The sequence below is a fragment of the Pteropus alecto genome, unplaced genomic scaffold (assembly GCF_000325575.1).
Source record: "Pteropus alecto unplaced genomic scaffold, ASM32557v1 scaffold3, whole genome shotgun sequence".
Classification (NCBI taxonomy): domain Eukaryota; kingdom Metazoa; phylum Chordata; class Mammalia; order Chiroptera; family Pteropodidae; genus Pteropus; species Pteropus alecto.
In genome coordinates, this window is record NW_006442484.1 from 54,573,650 (window position 1) to 54,597,488 (window position 23,839).

The 23,839-nt window shown below is 32.8% G+C and overlaps 1 protein-coding gene across 14 annotated transcripts in view; it reads left to right on the plus strand.

The window, feature by feature from the left end:
- GULP1 (GULP, engulfment adaptor PTB domain containing 1) overlaps positions 1-23,839 on the plus strand; it is a 206,306-nt gene that overhangs the window by 67,122 nt on the left and 115,345 nt on the right. For 6 of the 14 annotated variants that reach the window (XM_025039385.1, XM_015596407.2, XM_015596411.2 and 3 more), the window contains exons 2-3: positions 3,918-4,050; positions 7,414-7,507. The exons of 1 other annotated variant lie outside the window; for it this stretch is intronic. The gene's annotated coding sequence lies outside the window, so the exon portion shown is untranslated. Of the gene's footprint in view, positions 1-3,917; positions 4,051-7,413; positions 7,593-14,903; positions 15,038-15,098; positions 15,118-23,839 lie in introns of those variants that run through there. 7 more of the 14 variants (XM_015596409.2, XM_015596410.2, XM_015596416.2 and 4 more) reach the window with 4 other exon arrangements.

Here is a 23,839-nt window from a genome sequence, read left to right on the forward strand (position 1 = left end):
AAATGTAGAGTCAAGAACTAGATTGAATTTGGTAAATTTAAAATTATTAATTCAGAAATAGTTTGTCATGTCTCATCCACTGTCATTTTTTTCTTTACCACACTGAGAACGGAGAGTAGAGAACTTAGAATGTTTATGGAACAGTAATAGGTGATATGAATTCTTGGTCCAGACTGACATCTCTGAGATTAGGAAAGCCCAGGATCAGGGTGGTCTTGGTCTTGTTCTGTTCCTACATAAATTAAATCTCAAGCACCATTCCAGTTTTACATCTCACAAATATGAATACCCCAAGTCTTTTTCCATTTTGCATTACAAAATAACAAATACACATGAATTTCTAAGAAGCAATTTTGCCTGTCTCGCCTTTCTTTCATGGTCTCTTCAGAGCCACATTTGCCACATAATCTTATTAAACCATGTATCTTGTTGTACCACTTCCCTGTTTTATCACACTCTTATTACCTTTAGAGTAAAATTTCAAGTTCATAGCTTGGCATTCAAGAACCTTTTCGATAAGGCCTTTCTTTACCACTAAAATTTCTTATAAAACAGTCTTCCATAGCATCCTATTTTCAAATCATGTATATCTAACCACATAACTGCTTGAAGGTGGCATGTCCTTTCTTATATTCTGTGCCTTTGTTTATGTCATTCCTGTGCCAACTCTGTGGCCTCTCCCAGTTTTTTCACTGAACAACTTACAAACTAAAGAGTCACAGGTTCCACCTTCTGTGTTTCTTCCAAACCTGACCTTGCCATTAATGTAGTTCTTAAAACATTGACAAATGCAAAGGAGGATATAGACTTATTTTCCTCTCCCTAATGACTGATACAATTGGGCATTCAGTAAATGCTCAATAAATATCCCTTTAATGAACTAAATTAATTTCCCAACTTTAATTTCCTTATAGCTTAAGGGTACAGTGATGACAATAGGTATGGTCCTGCCTCAATGAGAAAACGAATGCACTGGAAATGATTGCCCCAAGCCACTATGTCAGTCATCCCAAGTCACTATGTTTGTGCCCTTTGTCTAGAGCACTAAGGTGAAAACATTTGAGAGGACATCTTTAAGAAGAGATGCTAAGGCCTTTGGACTAAAATTCTAAGGCATGTTAAGGCATTCAGACATTGTGCAACAGGTGATATGGCCAAACTACTTGTTAGTGAAACCATAGTTGGCTACTTATGGATTTGGCGAGGATGTAAACTTGGAGAAGAAACAAAAGGGAGTCTTTTGTATTAAGTGGAATTGAATTTATTCTTATTTAACTGCACGTAGATCATAAGGGAATTAAGAGAGATTGGTAATGCCAATTTCAGGCTTGAGCAATTAGAACAAGAATTGGACTGTTTGCTTAATTAAAATCACAGGACAAAGAAAAGAAAAAAGAAAATCACGGGCAAAAGATTTGATTTTTTGTTTTGATTTTAGATGTCTATAGGAGTTAAATGAATATTCAGGAAGACTATTTTTGCCATATTTTGAAATATTGCTAAATTCTTGGAGATAGCTAAAAAAAAGAAGAGTAAGAAGTGAAATAATTTTGAAAAGGTTTTAAGATGATAATGGTAGTCTCTATTTCATTTGATGACAAGTAGAAATACCTTTTAGCTTGGCTTATTTACCTTGGTTTTATTGTGTATGGGATATTTAAAGATATGTGTTGCATTAACAAATTGAAGGACCTAGTTATATTGCAATCTTAATAATTTTTTCTTGAATTAATACTGTTGGGAAAAATAAAGGTTTCATAAAGAAATGATAGGCTTCATTTAATTTCATATACATCTTTAAATTTCATGAGTATGTAATAAATGGTGGCAAAACAGTATAAAATTGAATATATTATGCTCCTAAAAATTTAAGAATCATTTGAATTGGAAATCAAGATTTTACATTTTAAAGTAAAAATATGTTTGAAAGAGCAGCTCATAAGCACATCTCAGTTCTTGTAAGAATATTTAAAATGCTTTTTATATGAACAAATCTAATCATATCAGACATGAAATAATGGATCCACTACAGAGTATATGTCATTTTTCTGCAAAAAGGAAGATAGAAGTAGGCACAAGTTCATTCTCGTTTCTTCATGTGGGTGTTTTCGTGCTCTTTTATTCTGTCACATTGCATAAACTATTCTAAGCTGAAAAGTATTTCCCACAGTAAGACTGGATTTCAGTCAATATGAGATAGAAATAAAAGCTGTGGGAATGTTATGTTGAATTAAGTTGAATTTTTTAGAGAAAGTATTTACTTTGCTATAATATTTTGGAATTATTTTTTTAACAGTCTGGTTAACAGGGTTACTTTTGTTATCTTGGGTGATTTCTTTATTTCTTTTCTAAGACTAATGTTTGCACAAAATAAATAGAGACATTACCATTATGCTAAAAAAAAAAATGGATTGAATTTTGTCTTTCCTTTTTTTCCCTCTCCCCAATACAGACAAAAAAGAAAAAATGATCTGGTAAATTGCTTTAGAAATCATGACATAGTTTTACGATTACTTTTTAACTATGTCTTGTTTGAAATATCCTGTCCGGGGTGAACAAATCTATTTTTAGAGATGGAAGAATGATAATTCAGTTTTTATGTTTTAAGGAAAGATAAATGAATTATAGCATTTATATACCTTAAGAGCCAGTAAATGCTAAAAGAATACAGTATGACTTAATAAATAATAACATTGCTGGAACAAACATTTTTTTTGTTTAAATTCTAAATATCTATAAGTGGTCTTAAAATATACCCTACTTATATTTTTATTCAAATTTTAAAATTATTGTTTTCTGTGGTAGATACTATTGATGATCTGCCTATAACCCCTCTCCTTCAGCATGTCCCAGATAAACTTCTTTACTTGAATTATTACCTCAGAGTTTGCTCCTGGGGCCACTTAAACTAAGGTCTCTTCTTTCTCCCTAAAATTATTTTAGAAAATGAAAAAGAATAGGGCCAACAAATAGATAAACAGGCTTCTAAAGGAAATGGTGGTTAAGATGTAAAAGTTTTCAGATAGTGTAGATGCCAACAGAGGCAGAAATAAAATATTTGAGATCTGTTTTTAGTCTATAATTTGAAAAAGGTTAAAAATAGAGGTCTAGCTTTACCAATGGTCTGTGTCAAAGTGTGGAGGGAGACAGAACAGAAGAGTTAGATATATTTTCATATTTTTACCAAAAAGAAGAAAAAAAAAGAAGCTCTTTTTGCTTTTTTTGCAAGGAGAAATACTATATTGTAAGTTTTTCTGCTACTCTGAATTTAGGTCAGAGGTGCATTTGAAAATATCAAATTAAAGGAAGGCGTTATTTTTGCTATTGCATCTGGAAAGAGAAATCTTTTTGTATGTTGGAATAAAAATGTAAAAATCTAAATCAATTGCTATGTTTGTTTTAGTTATAGCGTGAGAATGAACAGAAAGATAAGCTACCTAAATGCTTCTCTATAGCAGTCAAAGCTGTTTGAAAGTTAAAATAGATGAGTTCTCTCTAAAAATCTGTTTCACCTTTTTACTCTTGGGCAGGGTGCGGGCTTGGTTAGTCTTTTTAACTAGTATATGAAGGAGGAAGCTAGGTCTGGGCTAGTTGCTGTATGGCCCCAGGGAGATAGGGGTATCTTGTCAACCAACCATCACTATATTTTAATAATAATGTATCCATGAGTTAAAATATCTAACTTATTTAGCAATTTTGCTATTTTCCCTTATATAGCAATCTGTTACTCTTTTACTCTATCTTTTCAAAATTTAACATGTTTTACCCTTGTTTTGCTATTATTAGGTAACTTTCTTGAACTTTCACAAGAAACATAATTAGAATTTTAGAACATGTATTGTAACTTCTACATTAAAATACATATAAATGTAATCATCGATTAATTCTACTAAATCCAATTAAAATTTTATTTCTAGGTATATGTGATTCCATCTGATGATATACGTAGGAGAGAAAGGGATTGAAAGAGAACTTGGATGGCAACTGTATGATTGAAACTATTCAAAGTCAAGTATCCATATTCTTTCAATTATATTTGAACCTACCCAGGTAAGAATAAGTGATTGTTTATTTACTTTAAACCATTTTGAAAAAAAGATTTGAAATTACAAAAAAAAGTTTTTATTTTGTACCAAGAATTTTAAAAGATAATAGATAATTTTATTATAGAAAATAATAAAAATACATAAAAGCATAATAAAATTAAAATCACGAATGAGCCTATTTTCTAAAAATAACTTCTATCATTTTGTTCTTTATCATTTGATTTTTGTTTTGTTGGCTTTTTCCTTTACACAAAGTTGGAATAATATTATATATATTCTCTGTTGAATATCTTTACTGGTTTTGTAACAAATCTATTTTGTTCTTTATTTAAAAAATTATTAATTTTTAATTCTTTAATGTCACCACATATTTGACCTTTTTTACCCCATTTACCTCCCCCATCCCCCTAAATTTTTTGTTTTGATTGAGAATATGAATTCATGTTTCATAGTTTCCATTGTATCTGTTAATATAAGCAAATAATTTAAAAATATTTTTAGATGTGAGAATATCCTTGTAGATAAATTGACATATACATCACTCATTTTAGTGTTACTGAAATAAGCATCACTGATTCAATGGTTACCATACTTTAAAGGCTTTTTATTCTTATTGTTGAATTTACCTCCACAAGGTAGTAATGAATTACCGTTTCATTAGCCATTTTTGAAAATTTTTGTTGACTCATTGACATTTTTTCATTCAAAGAATTTCTTTAAAAAATAAAAAAAACCTAGTCTGTGTTGAAGAAAAAATTTCAAATTAAGATTCTAAATTTTGGTTATAAGTAGTATGCCATACTCACATATTTCTAGCCAATATATCCCTTACATAACTAAGCCTAGAAAAAAAATGAATGTTATATTTGCATAATCTTCTACAGTGTCTAAAAACACATCATTTGTAACTGGTAGCAAGTATACATTTATTCAATTAATATTTATTGAAAACTTACTACACTAAGCCTAACCGCTGTGATTATTTGAGTGATGATGTTGGTGATGGTAAACGTTAGGCACAGGAGGCACAGAAATAGTTTTCTGCCTCTTCTAATTTTCAGTAAAATATGGTAAGATAAGAAACATATTTCAGTTTCTTAGGTACTGGTAGGATGTACTAAGTGTCAAGAAATAAGTAAATGGAAAGGGCAATTGCTAACAAAAGTACTTTCATCTTGGAAGGCTAAGAACACTTAACAAATGAGACACCAATTTGAGTTGTGCTTTTTAAGGTAGGTAAGACTTTGGCAGGTGAACATTTAAATAGAGGTCCAAGTTGGAGCAAAAGTACAGAGCCAAGACAGCACGGGGGATATTCAGGAAACTGGAAAGGTGGGGAATACCTTCTGTGATTTGGATACCTAAATTTAAGCATTTATATTTCATCATTATATGGTGAGGGACAATAGCAGGGGAATAAGATGACCCATGTTGTCCTTTAAGAAGCTTAATGTGGAAGTGATATGTGTGTTTGACTAATGAAGAGAGAGCAAACCCAAAGGAAGGGCGAATAATTCGTACACTTTTCCTTTTATTTTCATCAGCATTTTTTAAACACTTGCTATTTACAAAAACACTATGATAAGAACTGTAGAAAAAACAAAGGTGAAGAAGACTTATTCCTCACCTCTGAGGAGCATATAGAGTAGCAGATGAGACTTCCGTGACAAACAGATGAATATAATACACCATGACAGTGTAACAACTGGATCACATTCAATGAAAAACCAGTTGGTAACTAATGACCTTGGGATGCAGGTACTGGGTTATTAATTGATAAGGTCTCCCAAAGACATCAAGTCTGATCAATGTTACCTAAGAAGCAATGTTTTTAAACTTTGCAATATTTCAAACAAGAAGCAATAGAAACTTTATCTAGAATGAGAGTAGTATAAATATAAAACAGAGTATGGATAAATGAAATTTGGTGGTAGTAGAAGTGTGAGATTAAGGGGAAGGTCTTTTATCTTAGGCAAGAAGGGATATGTTGACAGTGTTAACAGAAATAGATAAAACAGCAAAAGTGGGATTTTTGTGTTAGTAAAATAATAGGCTTCGTTTTGAACACAGGATTTTCTTCATTCTTCTCTCATTGTATTTTGCTCATACCTTTGCTAGAGCACTCAACATTTTTTTAAGTTTCATTGCAATTTCTATGTAATTGAGGATTCATTTATTTACTATTAACAATGTTATGGGTTTCTTTAAACTTAAAGTATAAAAGTTAAAATAGTTATAGCAAATAAAACATATGAAATACAATGTAAAGACCTGATTTGATTTATAACCACCTTATATTAATAATTTAACTTTAGCCTTTCCAGAAGTCACAGAAGCAGATATATTATTGCCCTAAGAGCTTAGATAAATTTATTATAGGAGTCTTAATGTAATGATAAGAAAATTGTTCTTACCACTTAGAAGTACCTTAAATATTGCATTGTTAAAAGGAAAGGGAACTTTGTTAATAATTAAGTAGGTAAACTTTTGGAAGTTAAAAATTCAGCTTTTTCAAGAAGTCCTTCCTGACTTTTGAAATCTGGACCAGATCCTTCTCCTATGTGGTGTGTACCTTAACACACTATTCATATTTCTTTGTCATATGATACATTGCTGTCTTGTCTATCATTCTCTGAGACTATAAGATTCTTGAGGGCTGAGTCATCATTTATCATTACTGATGTAAATTTATATCTAAATAACACTCACTGCCATGTTTGTTTTATAGAGCATACTTCATATATATTTCTTAAATGCAAAATTGAATTCGTTTCCATGGCTTGTCTTAATTATTGCTGACCTACCCTAGACACTTTCTGAGCTCCATATTGGTTGTCAATTGCTTTGTGATAAATCACTCTAAAACTTAGCAGCCCAAAAACAGTGCTCACGTATTATCTCACAGTTTCTGTGGGCCCTGAACCTGGGCACAGCTGACCCCATATCTCTGGCTCCAGGTCTCTCATGATGCTGCAGTCAAGCTCTCTGCTAGAGTTATGGTTTATTCCAAAACTCAACTGAGCTAAGGGTCCACATCCGGATTCAGCCAGGGAGGGTGTCTCTTTATAAGGCTGCCTCATAATATGGAAGCTGGCTTCCTCCGGGACAAGCAATCCAAGAGAGCAAAAGTGAGCACCTATGGTGGAACCCACATTCTTTTGTAACCAAATCTAAGAAGGGTCATCCCACCCATAGTGAGTTGAATGATGACTTCCAAAAAGATATGTTCAAGTTAAACCAGTGTTACCTCTCAATGTGACATTATTTGGAAAAAGAGTTTTTACAGATGTAATTAAATGAAAGGTCTCAAGTGTGATCATCTTGCATTAAGTGGATGAGCCCTAAATCCAATAACATGCATCCTTAGGAAACCTACACAGAGGAGGAGACTGTGTGAAGACGAAGGCAAGGAGTAGAATCATAAGTCAAAGATCACCTGGAAACAGAGGAAACTGGAAGAAGTAAGGGACAAAATTTCCCTCAGAGCCTTCAGAGGAAATGTGGCCTTTATGACACCTTGATTTCAAACTTCTGACCTCTGGAACTGTGAGAGAATAATTTTTTTGTTGTTGTTTCAAGCCATACAGTTTGTGGCAATTTGTTATGTCAGCCACAGGAAGCTAATATACCACCATTTCTGCAGTCTTTTAGTTTTTAGAAGTGATTCTCTGGGTCTAGCATACATTCTAGATTAGGGGATCACAAAAAGGCATGAATACCAGCAGGTAGAGATTGAAAGCCATCTTAGAGGCTACTTATTCTATCAGATTTCTAGATACGTCCATTCGTTTGATATAGCTATGTAGGTGGGCCAAACTCAGCAGGTCAGAGATTATTAGAAATTACGATTTAAAAAAAATATTTCCTACCTCTCTGATTAGAATTACTGTTCATTTGGATAATCAAATTGGAAAACTTAGAGTCAATTTTAATTCCTTCTTTCTCAATGTTCGTGACCTTTAATTGATTAACCAATCTTTTTATTCAATTTCTTAAATTTTTATTACTTAATTTTTTTTTTTCAATCTATCTCTTACTTTTTTACAGACTTTGTCTTTTGTGAAAATTAGCAAAATAGCCCCTAAATGGTCAAACCCGTTTCTGAGCTTTCCCCCTTTAAACTTTACCCTGCAAAATGGCTTTTGTAACCCAAATGAGATTATGTCTTTTTTTTTTTTTTTTAATTTAGCACTCTTAGGAAACAGAAGACACTTGTGATCTGGATTTTGAAATCCAAGTTTCATCTTTAATCATTCCTTAATATAGATCTATAAAAAATTATATAAAATTTTCCAGATATATTATGTTCTTTCATTTTTGCTTGTCTTTGGGAGTCTCTTTTTCCAGTAATCAAGTACTTTGTTTGTTTGTTTATTTGTTTTTATATCCAAAGCACTGAGAGAATGTCTAATATAATGACCAGCACAGAATAGGTTTTCATCTGTTATAAACTAATGTCAAAGATGTGTTGAAGAGAGCAGAAGACACCTGAAACAACAAAATAGCTAAACTTTTACATACTAGCCTAAAACGGAAACAAATGAAAGAGGAAGGGAAATTATGGACTAATCATGGAGCCAGACTGAGAAATTTAAGGGTAGGATGAAGTAAAATATATGTTCAATGTAAATATACAGAAGAAGTAGAAGGTCAAGCGAGTGTGACAGAATTTTAGACCATAAATGAAGTTTAGATTCAAACGTGATTATAATGTGGTTTTAAACTTTTAGGACTATTAAATGATACATCTTCATGGACATTACAATATACTGGGCGGAAAGTGTGAGGATGAAGTCGTTCAAGATAGTGAGGAGTAGAATAGATGGCAAAAAAATATGATGCAGTGTTAAGATAGTAGAAGTATAATTTCTTCTTCCTGTGTTTTAATGAGTAAGACTAATAACACTCTTATCTGAAGAGAATCTCTAGGGAAATGCCTCCGTGAAGAGCAAATTCAAAACCTATTCAGGAGATGTATTATGCTTTATCTGCATTTAAATGCAAAAGAAAATAACCTTTAAGTCATTGAAGAAATTGAAGAAAGCCATTTTGCTTTACTGACCTTAGGTTGTACATTTAAAATTTACATTTTGCACATCTCTCTATATAAATGGTGCTTCTGTTATAATAATGATATTCAAGTTAATTTTTGCGTATATAATATTAACATTGGTTTTATTTATTGAAGAGATTTAAAGGAAAACAATGTTCTATATACTTATGCAATTGTAATGAATAATTTCGACATAAATTAATTATTATTTGAATGAAATGGTAAAACCTAGCAAAGTGATGTTCATCAAATATATTGGTCTCTGTGCTGAAAAGTGGCAAACTGTGGCTCTTTCAGTATAAACTAATTATTTATGCTATAAGGGTCTCATTTATTATACCAAAGGCTTTACTTAGAAGTAACACCTTTATAAAATGGTTTAACTTGCTTTTAGAATGTGGTTTACACTGACAAAATTTAAAAATAAAAATCTTTTAAGTAAACAATATTAAAAAAGAGATAATTTTAATACATAAAGACAGAAATAAACGAGAGAGAATAGGATTTACATTAATGTGTGCGGTGCCTGAAGAAATGGAAGCGGCTAGCTCAGAGAAGGAAATTGGCAAATTATAAATTTTAAATTGCATAGTTCATCTCTAAGTGGTTTTAGAATCTGAACTGAAAACTTTCTGATCATGTGACCATTTGTGAAACAACATCTATTTATACAAGTAATCCATATTATGTAGTAATCACATCTACGTTTGAAGAATCTGTCAAATATCTCCAGTTTTTAAGTTGTAAGTAACAAACTAGTTCTGGGCAGTTTAAGCAAAAAAGGCATTTTGCTGAAATGAGGTATGGGTTAGCTCTTAGAATCAGAGGGTAATCAAACGAAACAGTTCTAGGGAAAGCTAGGAGCCAAAGCTGGTCCAGAGACCCAGAAAGCAGGAAGTGGAGAGAGACTGTGAAGTGTATTGCCATGGAGCTAAATCTGGACTGATAGTTGTTCTAATGCTTTCCCTCCCATATTCACAAAAGAAGTCTGCATGGCTGAGTTTGAATCATTTGCCCTCTGCGGGGAACCATGGCACTTGATTAACAATTCTCTCGAGACTGAGACTGCGTGCTTGCAGAGAAAGTAGGTTCCCAAAACTTCAAAGTTCTTGGGACCAGGATAGGGGTGGATCTGGGGCAAATAAAAACAATTGATGTTTGCTAAAACTCTTTTTCAGAATCGTCATTCAAAATCCATCAAATTCTAATGGCCATAAATTCTCAAATAATAAAGATTTTGCCAGTAAAATTAACTTAGATTAAATAATATTGTTCTTAGGTTTCGATAGATATGTATTATTATAAAAATATATTTGTTTTTTTATTAATTGCCTGTTATATACCAATTGATGTACTTAGCAGTGAACATAAAATTATAAACAGTAGAATTGATTCTTGCTTTGCATGGAGTTTATAGTCTAGTGAGATTTGAAATACAACAATTAATATTTTACAATAAATCTAGGATAGGAGGTGTATTTGTTTCCTAGGGCTACTGTAACAAAGAACTTCAAACTGGGCATCTTAAAACAACAGAAATTCTGGAGGCTAGAATTTTGAAATCAAGATGTACAGGGTTACACTGACTTCCAAAGACTTTAGGGGAGGATCTTTTCTTGTTTCTTCCAGCTTCTGATGGCTCCTGGTGTTCCTTGACTTGTAGCAGCCTGACTCCAATCCCTAGCTCCATCTTCACATGGCTTTCTTCCCTGTGTGTCTCTGGGTGTGTCTTCTTCTGTTATAAATATGTCAGTCATTAGATTTAGCTCAAGATCCTGAACTAATTACATCTGTAAAATGTCTATTTCCAAATAAGGTCACATTCTGAAGTTCTGAGTGAACATAAATTTTAGGGAGATCTTCCTAAACTCACTGTAGGGGTTGCACCATACTGCTCGTGTTCCTAGCAGGGTCCCTGGGCCTATACTTGGTGTATGTTAGAGAAGAATACCTAAAGGAAATGATGTCTAAACTACGGGTGAATGTTCAGTCAGAAGGGAAGGGACCCTCCCAACATTTGAGGAAGTATCGTTTATTGGAAGAACTGAAAGCAGTTCAGTGCAGTTGAAGTAAAGAGTATATAGGGCTAGGTAAGAGGTAGAGAGGAGAGATGATGGTGAAGAGGTTAAAGAGACATGGAAGGAATTTGACATTACCCTAAATGTAGTGAGGTGCTACTAGAAGGAATTAAGCAGAAGAATAACCAAATAAGATGTATGTTTTACAAAACCCACATTGGGTGCGATGCGGAGATAAAGAATAATCATGCAATGCTGGAGAAAGAAGCTATCTAGGAGACTCTTCAGTAATCCAAGATTGAAATAATGGAGGCTTGAAGAAGGAGATGCTGGTGGGAATGAAGAAAATATGATGTATTACAAAAGTGGAATGGATTTTGTGTGAATTAAAAACAAAGGGTGAAAAGAGAGGGATTAAGTATAGTGGCCCAGGTTGTTGGCTTCTGAGATTATGTTGATATGGTTATAGGTGCCGAGATTGGAAATGTGTGTGTGTGTGAGAGAGAAAGAGACAGACAGACAGGCAGACAGACAGCGAGATAGAGAGAGACACAGAGAGAGACAGAGAGAGATTGAGAAAAAGAGACAGACACACTCACACCTGGGAACAAAATACTGGGTTCAGTTTTAGATTTTCAGCTTGGGTTGTTGTGGTACTTCCAAATGAGTATGTTCAAGAGGCAGTTGTTTATATGGGACAGGTGATGCTGATTAAGGAATTCTTAGTATATAAATTGTACCTGACATTGTTAGGGATATTTGAAAAATTACTATATCCAACAAAGTAATATTATGCAGACTGAAATAATGACACTTAGAAATAATATATAATGGCATAGGAAATAGCCATTTAAAATCCAAAAAGAACAAGAGTGAAAGAACAAAGCTGGGACACACAGTTGTATCTACAGTAAGATCTTAACCTCTTATGTATGTGACTCCCTTTAATATTAAATACTGAAAGTAAATACACCTAGGTGTTAGCAGTGGTTACTTCTAGGTGATTTTAATTTTATGCTCCTTAACTTATTTTTAAAGTATAGTGAATCATTGGAACATATACTACTTTTATAACCAGAAAAAAATATTTTTTGGGGGGTATAAATTTTAGCACGTAAAATGTACTTGAAATAAGATTTTTATAGCATAGTATTTTTTAAAATATGTAACTGATTTTAAGCTTTGGGTATCTTTTGACTTAAGAGGAAAGAAGTTGTGAATGAAGGGACATGTACTAGCTGAGCCAGATATTTCGTAAAATATCTTGTAATATATGTGGGGATATGGATTGTGCATCCTTAGCTCGATTAATTTGGTATTTGATAAATCAGAGAAAAAATTACTACTTTTGGACATGAAACAGAAAATAAATTTAGATTGAAAGCATTTTTCACTTGATTTTGAGAACCCTATCAGTCTATGAGTAACTTAATAAGACACATAAATTGATCTTTTTATGTAAGTTGTCATTAGTAATGCCAGGTTGCCTTATGTAAGGTGATTAGATATTACATTCCTGTGCAGATTTTACTAATTTCTATAAGACTCGAGTGGTATTTAGATTTCTGGAATGCAAAATTAGAACTGTAATATTAAATCTACTTTACATATCCAAGGGTCATGCTGGGAGAACAGAACATATTTGCATGTTATGTTTTCTCTATGCGGTTTCAGAATATTAAGCAATTCCATTAACACATAGTGGGTGATATGATGGTGTAGTTAAAACTCTCAAGTCATTCTTAGGCTTTTTTTTTTTTTTTTTGAGTTACCAGGGGTAGCACAGGGTAATTTATGCCTCCTAATAACTTTCATAAAAGGCTGAATGCTGGCTAGTACTTGCAATAGGGAAAATTGTTTGACATTTATGTGGGAGTTTTTTTTTTTCTTTCAAATTTTGATAATTGCTTAAATAGAATTGTTTGATTCTATTTAATAAAATTATTTGCTAATCCTGACCTAGGATGAAATATAAAAATTTTGCTATTTAAGGATAATTCAAAATTCAAAGGTATGGCTTTCTAATGACTATAAAGTAAGCAGATCCTCTTTAAAAATAGTTTCAAATATACTCAAGTTGTGTATATGTGTGTGTGTGTGTGTGTACTGGAAGTAAATTTCTTGGTTAATTATTTTATAAGAAAATATAATAATAATTATAATAGAAAAGGAACGTAAGCTTAACATTTTACTCAGTTCAGTGGGGATTTAACTTGTTTATCCCAAAAATATTTTAATGACATGCAAAATTTGACTTAATTAGTACTATAAACATGTAATTGTGCTAGAAAATCTATCTGCTTGAAGTCGATGGGCCTTTTCTTCCTCATTGAGTAGAGTTTTCTAAATTCCTGAGTGAGTATTAAAAATCTGTCAAGGGATCCTTAGCAGCATTAATAATATTAATAACAATGGCCAACCTCCTAAAATTTTATAAAAAGCTGAATGCTTGCTAGTACTTGCAATAGGGAAAAATGTTTGACATTTTTGTGGGAGGTTTTTTTTTTCTTTCAAATTTTGATAATTGCTTAAATAGAATTGTTTGATTCTATTTAATAAAATTATTTGCTAATCCTGACCTAGGATGAAATATAAAAATTTTGCTATTTAAGGATAATTCAAAATTCAAAGGTATGGCTTTCTAATGACTATAAAGTAAGCAGATCCTCTTTAAAAATAGTTTCAAATATACTCAAGTTGTGTATATGTGTGTGTGTGTGTGTGTACTGGAAGTAAATTTCTTGGTTAATTATTTTATAAGAAAATATAATAATAATTATAATAGAAAAGGAACGTAAGCTTAACATTTTACTCAGTTCAGTGGGGATTTAACTTGTTTATCCCAAAAATATTTTAATGACATGCAAAATTTGACTTAATTAGTACTATAAACATGTAATTGTGCTAGAAAATCTATCTGCTTGAAGTCGATGGGCCTTTTCTTCCTCATTGAGTAGAGTTTTCTAAATTCCTGAGTGAGTATTAAAAATCTGTCAAGGGATCCTTAGCAGCATTAATAATATTAATAACAATGGCCAACGTTTACTTATTGTATAGTTTGTGTCAAACACTGCACAAATGAACACATTTAATCCTCATGGAGGAATTTTGAGGTAGTTTACAGATGAGAGAGTTTAGGCACAAAGAGAGGAAGTAAACTTGCTCAAGGTCAAATGGCAGAGATGGGATTAGAACCCAGATAGAGTCCTTGTTTTATCTACTATACTCTATTGTGTGAGGAAAACAGATATTAACAAGAGAGAAAGCATTTTAATCCAAAAATATCAAACACTTAGTATTCCATTGTCATTTTCTGTGACATTTAGTTCTATGCTAGACAAGTTACATATTTTATTTTCTCCCACACTTTTGTACCTCACTTTTTTCTATTTCGATCATTTCAGATAGGTGTAACTTTTCTGTTCACCTATGTAATATTCATTTTTATAGTTTTATATGCATGTTTTCTAGAATGTAACATTATAAAGAGATTCCAAGATAAACCTCTTATTTTGAGAGTGTAAAACACAAGTCTACGAGTCATATGCCCTAGGTTGACACTAATGCAAACCCCAATAGTAAGTTTTCAGAGTAATGAGATTATTAAAAGAGCTTTTGACAGCCTTTTTATTATTTAAGTTTATACTTAGTATTAAAGCATATTTTGAAAGAAAATTACAGATTTTCTATTCTTTATGAGAAACTAAGCACACTCCCAGTAATATCCCACTTACAAACTCAAATCCCTGGATTGAACACAAAATAAATATATATAATTCATTTCAGAATTGTGCTGGAAAACAAGTCAGATAACTCTACACCAAAAAGTGTGAGCTATCCAGAGAAGGAAGGATACAGTGTCAGATTTGAGAAGGAAGCCACGACTCAAGATATGTACAGGAGAACACTGTTAACCGACGGTAGGTGTGGCACCATGAATGCTCCATACTCAGAAATGCCAGGTTCCAGATTCCTGGAGAAGCAACGTGTCTAGGGAGAGGTAACTAGTTGCTTAGTTGGGATATAGCAGAGGATTCAAGCATTCAAACCTGCAGAACCCCTGTTTTTATTCTGTGGTCTGGACAGTAAAGATGTGATCTTAGATTAGACAAAAACAGTGATGTATTCAAATGATTAGTGATGATGAAGGGAATCAAGGAACTTAGTTACCAAAATTGCCCTTTATTCATTGTGCTTGCCCATTCCTCCACTTTCACTGAAGAGAGATTACAGAACTGAGATAACAAGAATAAATAAAGTAAGCAGAATGCAATTAATATGCACAGCAGAGGGATATGAGAGATATTACTTGAATAGAGGAGAGTTAAGCAAAAATCAAGTGAGTTAAAAACTTCCATCATGTTCCTTTAACATTTCAACTAGGCCAAAGGATAAATGAGAAATATTTCAACCAAAAATTCTGCTGTATATTTAAAATGTTAGAAATAGTGTAAAAAATCAGGAATGAAGGTGGAGGACAAAGGTCATTATGTGGTTTCAAAACAAAACAGTAATTTTTTAAGCATGGCATCTTTTTTACTTTTTTGCGTAATTCTTTCCAAAATTACAGTATATCCCATTTTTGTTATAACATAGTCAAATATTTCAACACTAACCATAGAAAATATTTAAATCTCAAATAGTATAATAACCAGAGTTTCTGAAAGTTATTTTCTAATAAGTATAAGTAATAGCAGAGTGAAAAACATTTTGCCTGTATAGAGTTTGAGTGTATCATTTATTTATTCTCACTTCTCAGGGACAATATAAACAATGTTGAAGAAAATAAACTCTGATGAAAAAAAAAGAAAGTGTTTGGATTCAAAGTAGTAAAGAGTGCACCTTTTCATCTTCACTCCAACTCTTATTTAGGAAATAAATTGAACCCACTTTAAAAAGTGGCAGATGACACTTTATTTTGTCAGGCTTTCATAATGACTGGATTTTTATTCTAGAAATAGAGAGCTCTGTGCACATGGTCTATCTGTGTGATAGGGCATAAAGAATATTTTTCTATTTCCCGAGCTTTGGGAGTTTTCAAATAGTAACAAAATATTTTCATTGTTTTTATTCCAAGGTTATACTGTAGATTTTTGGCTTTTTAACACTGACTATTTAACCTATTATTCTCAAGCCTAACAGATTCCCAGTCATACTCTTAATATCGCATTACAAACAACCCTTTTAAGTTTGTGTTGAAGAGGTGCCAGACAATTTTTTCCTCTTCCCCTGGTAGCGATAAGTATCATGCTGAGGAAACTTGGAATCTTTTGGATTCCTTTGTTCTTTCCAAATTGCAGAATTGTTATTTTACCAATGTCCTTGGTAGTACAGAACTAAGCGATTTCACTAACAAGTAGGTATGATTTGGTATAATGCAGGAATCAGAACAATAATATATATTATTTAGCCTGTACTTAAAAACCCCACTTAATTAGTGCCTGCTTTGTCTCTGGTACTGGTGTCATTGGTACTTCATCTGCTGTATTCAGTAACTCATTTTCTTCTTACAATTAACTCACTATATAAGAAATTTATCTTCTCATTGTGCAGATGAGAAAGTTGAGGTTCAGAGAATTAAGTGACTTGCCTGAATACTCTTAGCAAACATAACGCTGAAGACACAGTTCAGCTCAAGCCTTCCAATGAAAATTGGTCATTCTTTCTCAATATTTCTTAATAAATCTTATTAATAATGCATACCACTGATGTTTTCCGAAATAATATGAGATCCCTAAGAGTGTAGTCGAAGATCTGGCTTCTCCTATGCTATGTCTTGATTCTTTCTCCCGGCCTCAAGCCCTCAAGAGTTAGACTGTAGATATTATTTCAGCCTCCCTAGGCGGATGCTATGAGTTGCTGGAATCGTTGGTTTCAGTGTGGACCTGTGCTACCTAGTTCTGATCTGAGATTGTATTTATTTATTCATTTACTCTTTTGTTCTGCACATATTTATTGAACATCTTTCATGTGCCTGGCAGTATTCTAGGTACTATGGAGTCAGTATAAAACAATATAGACAAAAACTCCTGCCCTTCTGGGCTTCGCTTTCCAGCGTGAGGGCATCATTGCAGCCTCCTGCTCCTTCAGATCCATGACCTAGAATTAAACCTTAAAAAAAAAAAAGAACCTCTTCAGTTTTTGCATATTTGAAAAAATAAAATAATAATGAAAAATGCAATGAAGTTATCAAATAACTGTGCAATTATTGTTCTATTGACAAATCTGACCAACTTGTAGAAATTGTTGACTTTCAGACAAGTACCACCATTTTATAGCTTGACATTCCATTAAAATACAAAAGAATATATTCAGAACAAGAAAGACTCTGTACAGGTGTCCACACACAATGTTCAGAAGCATGGAATGAAAGTTAAGTTCCACCTCTAACTGTAGCTGTGGATTTAACTATCAATCCCTTCTCATTTCCACACATAGACAAGGGTAGCTAGGCCATTCTCTCTGTCTGGGTTCTGTCCAACTCCATCCCTAACTTCAAATACTTGATCATCTTATATGCCTCGAAATTTCACACTTGTTCATTTCTGCTCATTGTGGATTGGTCTTTTCATGTTGTCAGAACTCTTATGTCTGAGGTCTCCCTGAGAGGTTACTCATACGTCTGTATCTTAACCATAATCAATAACTTTTATTGATTATATTTTTGAACTTTCTATGCTATTTCTATAGAATTAGCTAGTTGTATTCAAAAGAAGGGGCGACTTTACTGCTTATAGTCACTGATAGTCACTGTTTTCAGCTAATCTGTCTACAGCTGTGTATTACAGTATTTTCTATGAATTTTCTGTATCAACTCAAGTCAGGAGATTGCTGACTTGAATTGTAGAATTGCTGCTGAGTGTGAGACAGAACATCAATTTATGTGCAAGATGTTAATTTGCATGATTGAATGATTCTTCTCCAATACTTCAATATAGTAGTAGGAAGCATTTTCCTTCTGAGATGTTTTGTTTCTGTTTTTGTCTCAGAATAGTATGTGTTCTCTCCTCAACCACCTAACAGATACAAGCAATAGTTAAGAGCTGCCTGATGCTGTGATATTTAAATATTTCATATTCATAAATTATTATAACAAAATTCTCAGTTAGCCTTATAATTGCAAATTATGACCATTTTCTGTCTACTTTTTACTGTTTCTTAGAGTTCATCTTGATTATCACTTATCTCATCTCTGCAGTATTCCATATTGGAACAGGATTTATGTAATCAATTTTATGAGAAGATGGAGATTTGACAAAACCCAATTAAGTATCACGTTATGCCTTTTCATCTGTAATAAATATTTTATAACAAAATCTTGTTTTTACAGATGACTAACCCAATTCTCCATTTAAATGGAAAAGCACCATGGCTTTCACCCTTTCCTTTGGAATGTCTGGATAGGTTTCCAATTATCTTTCAGTTTTTCCAAAAGCCTTGAGCTCTGTAATCAGTAAGTTTGATTTAACAATTAATATAAAATTGTATCAAGTCGTGAAAGGAACCTTTTTTTTTTTTTTGCCCGGAATACCTGTTTCCTAGAAATCCAGCCAATCTTCCAGATCTACCTGGGCATCACACTGCTTCCAAAATTGTAATTCTGTAATCACTCTGTCTGCCTTCTCACCACCCCCTTACTTTCAGACAATAAATGCAGTCCATTAACTCTTTTAAATATAATGCATTCACTTTTTTCCCATTCTCAGAGATAGGCGTTGTTTCTCTACCATCATATTTGCCTGAGCTACAATAACAGCTTTTTAAGTCTTCTTGTAGTATTCACTTAAAAATATACATACATTAATATGCAAATTTACATTTAGATTTATTATCTCCTAGGTAACTTGAGTTGCATCTCATTGCAAGTTGGGCTTATCAGGCCCAACAGGTTTCTTCGAGGTGTCAGTTTTTCTTTAGCTATCTACAGGTTTTTCCTCCTTCCCCTTTTCTCTCCGCTCATCCATATTGGTCTATTTTCAGTTCTTCTAATGCCATGTTTTCACACCTTCAAATCTTTACACACAATGTTCCTTCTGCTTGGTAAACTTCACTTACATCTTTCAAGCTGTAGCTTAAACATCGCTTCCTCAGAAAAGCTCCCCTTGATGTCTTTATACTAATTAGGGTTCTCTAATGATATGCCACTATAACACCTTATGTATCTTTTTTTACTTTTGCTTCTCATTATCTGTGTAATTACATTTTACCCCAATATCTGCCCTTCCAGATAATATGTGGGCTCCATTGGAGCATAAGTTAATTCAATCTTGTTCACCCAATAGCCACAATATAAATTCTCATTAAATATTGTTTAAATAAGGGACTGAATGATTAAAAGATACCTTTGTTGCTATTTTTAAAGATAGGCCATTTTTTGAAAGAAGTAAGTTTATCCCTTTTGGATTTTTCAAATTCTTTGATACTGTCTTTAAATAAAAGATATGTATAATTTAAAAAATCTATGCCTTCACCTTATGCACTATTACAACTAAATGTTAAAACAACTGTTAGGGGAATAAATGACATACATAAGTGGGTTGTTATATGTGTTGAGAGATGTTCCTATTTCAGTTTGCTTGTTACACTAATATTTTAATGTATTAAAATAAAGTTAGTGTTGTTTTTAAGGAAAATGTGTTTAGAATTATTGATTGATTTTTATATGCTTCTGTTGGTGACCAGGTTTTGTTATATATCTAGTTTAGTGAAATCTGTGATTTTCTTTACATCGAAGTTGCATGAATATATATTTTAACTGAAATATTGCCTACAGTTGTGTAACCATTAGATATATAATTTTTATGACTTATTAGTATGAATCTAGCCGATAGACACTTGTTCTAAGTCATAACACTTCAGTCATCTTCATTGGAAAAAAAAATTTATGTGTTTTTTAGAGCTTAATTTAGCAAGAACTAAGTAAAGGACTTGAAAAATAAGATGCTTGCCCTCCCAGAGTGCTCAAAAGAATATTGAGACTGGAAAAGCTCAATATGTCCAAACTTGGCAATTCCTCTGAGAACTCAACTCATTAATTACTAAAAAGAGTTTTTATAATATTTCAGGGGCTTATAATTGTTTTCTATTCTAATATAATTTGTGACAGGAAGATTTCAATTTCTGTGTTATTTAATCTATCTAAATTTTAAAATCACATGTGATGACTGAAATAGTTCTGGTCTCTTCAGAAAACAAACCTTGTATAATTAGAGTAATTTACAGTTTCGTAAAATATCCCAAGGTAACATGGGATTTAATATGCTTTAAAATTATAAAAGAGGATTCTAACAAAGTGATTAGGTGATGTCCAAGGGCCCCTTTCAACTCCTTTGTAATAAATTACAATTTTTGGTTTTATGAAATAATGTTATATCAAGTATAAATATGTTACCATGTGGGAATAAATCTTAAGATGTCGAAATGCAGTATTTAAAGATGATTTTTAGCATTAAATAACTTAGACAAAGTTCACTTGTTTACAAATAACTAAAATTCCTTACTGTCGATTATTAATATGGTCTTGAGAATTTTTTCCATATATTCCTTTGGAGCTTCTGATAGAATAAGGAGTAAATCTAAAGTAACTGTGTATTTCACAGATAAGAGGAAAGGGCACATTTTCAGATAAGAGGAAAGGGCACATTTGGGGGACTTTATTTTTATTTATTTATTTTTGAGACTATAGCATGAAGGCTACTATGGTTTCTATATCTCAGAGCTAGCTAGAATGATCTTTGATAAAATCTGTTTCATCTAAGTAGTAAAGCAACTTTATCTCAGAAGACCTCAGGGCTGTATATATACATCTGTGAAATAAATGTAGCCCAGATACTGAAATATTCCTGGGAGTTGGCTATTTGGAGTCCTATGCTAATTTGGAGAATGTGACACCTATTCTTCTGCCTTAGCAAAGTTCAAAGAAAAGTTAAGTTCAGAGGAAATGTTATCATCTGTCCAGATCCCTTTTCAATATAGAACAAATCAGAGAAAAAGGTGTTTGCAATTGGAGAAGGAAAGAGTAGAAGAATTGGAATATGCCCTTAGAAAAGATGAAGCAGATGAATCTAGGTGAATTAAAGCTGCAACTGATGCCAATTTTTTGATTGTCAGTCCATCTTTTCTATCATAAGATTAAAAAGCACAAGATTGTTAACAACCGAAAGGACATACTAATTGTGTCCTGAAACTGAGTATTAGAGTAAGAATTAAAGGAAAACACTTTTATTGTTTCAAAATATCCCAAGGTAACATAGAATGAGTCCAGCCATTCTCAGTTAATTTCATGTTTTGCAGAATGATAAAACTAAACTAAGATGCCTTAGTGCTGTGTTACAGGAACACTGTTCATTTGCAAAGCCCTTTTCTTGGAATCCTTTGCCTATTCTGTGACTAATTAAAAATTAATAATACTTAATAATGGAAAAGGAAGGAAAGATAAAATCATCTAGAATAAGGTGGGACATATGCTTTTAAAATTTTACTGACTTTATCTTTCCAGTGATTTTTCAATTTTATAAGTATTGATTTTACTCTTTAAAATGAAATTTTTTCTATGCAGCTCTCCTCTCTTCTTCCTTTCTTCTTTCTTGTCTTTCTTCTCTCCCTCTTTTTCCTCCTTCTTTCTTCAGCTCTTCTGTTGGATGGAAGTAACAGGTCTCTTCCTGAGGTGATGAAAATGTTCTACATAAATGTAATTAGATTATGGTGATAATTGTACACCTTACAAATAGTCTAAAAACCATTAAATTGTATATTTTAAATGGGTGGACTCTATGGCATGTAAATTACATATTAAGCAAGCTGTTTTTAAAAAGTAAAATGCCAACCAGAGATTTAACTAAGGTGACTGACATAAGTACAAGGACTCTAGCTTAGTATTATCTCAGATTGGTTACAACATATCACTGAGCTAAACACTCAGTTTCAGGACTCAGTTGGTATGGCCTTTCAGATAACAATCTTGCACTTTTTAGTCTTGTGATAGAAGAGGTGGACTGAACAATCAGAATATTGGCATCAGTCACAGCTTTAATTCACCTATATTAATTTGTGGGTTTTGCGTCCTATATCCTGGAAAGGGAGACTGTCAGTGATAATTCAAAGATAGGATTTGCCCTTTATGAAGACAAGCCACAGGGTAGCAAGCATTTGAATAAATAGTATTCAATTAAAAAGTGATTGAATCACACAAAACATTTACTGCATTTAATCAGATATAGCTGGGTAAGTATACATTTATTTTTTTAAGCTGAGTAAGTTTTATTTATTCTCAAGTAAATGCTAAATTCACAATGGCAAAGACTGATTTTTTTTGAAAAAGAATTATACTTTCTGTTTTTGAAAAAGTTTCGGGTGCCTGGAAAATAGTCTTCATCTGCATCAGAAAATTTTTCAAAATACTTAACAGTTAAATTTTGTTGCAAAACTGAGTTAGTGAGAATCCATGCAATCAGAATATATGTAGCATTATACAAATGCAATGTTATTTTGTTTTTATTGTTTTGTCAAAGCAGTGTCAATTTGGTTGTTTTTGTTGCCTTGTCTTACTCATTAAGATGGGAAATTCCTTTCTCCATTATCTCTTATGACATAGCATGGTTGCTTTTAAATTGACTGCTCGTTTCTCAGGTGTGGGCTGGGACCCCTCGCTTCTCACATGGAACGTCCTAAGCTGAGCTACTACCCCTCCCATTTCTTAACCGCCACACCATGGGTGTGCGGCCTGCCCATTCCTCGTCTCCGCCCCTCCTACCAGTTTCATCAGTGGCTTCTTCTGTATGTCCTTAGGACTTCTGTTTAGCTAAACTTAAGGTGGTTCTCAAGGGTGGTGGTTCTGTAAGTTTAGCTGTAATTTTGATGTGATCATGGGAGGATATGAGTACAGCATTCACCTACCCCACCATCTCCAGTTCTTATTCATGGTGTTTTTTCATATCCTCTATTTTTTTCTTAATTTTTTGGCTCATTTTGAAAAGTTAGGTTAAAGTTTAATCTGATTTGTTGGCAGGACTTTTGGCATGCTTTCATTACTTGTAGAGATATTATTCTCCTCATTTTCTTTTACATTCTTATTACAACTTTACATGAGATTAGAACACAATCCCATTTTTGTTTTTAATTTTTGGCATGCAATTAGGTGTGCTGAATTTCAGGGAAGAAAAAAACCAGTGGCTTAATATCTTCTTTAGCTTCAGAACTCAAAAACTCTCTGTTCTATAATTTTCCTGAAGAAAAAATTATAGCTTTATAAAAGATAAAAGTATAGCTTTATACTTTCAGATTTATCATGGCCCTGTCTTCTCAAGTTTTTCTGGAATTTTCCTTTAGTCACTTTTATTCTAGTGTATCTTAATTTGTTTCTATTCTCAGAATTTATCTTTGTGACATGAGCTTTGAGAAATTCATAGGGCCCAGATTACCACAGCCCTTTTGGACCTAAACACAAAAACCTCTTGCCCATCCCATTGAGTTGGAATGGAAAAGGCCCTCTCAATTTCTGTGGTTCTTATTGAGGATGTGTTGGCTATTTTGGTGTGTTAAATGGCCATTTGATTTTCTTCACTTTCTCCATCGTTAATGCTGATATCATAAGTGTTTCTGGCTGGCAATGGTTTACCTTAACCTAATTGCATTATGAGGTTTTTGGAGATGGCTTATGTACCAGCCATTTATTACTTCATACTTTTTTTGTGTTAGAGTCCCATAGGCATCCTCAGCTGGGT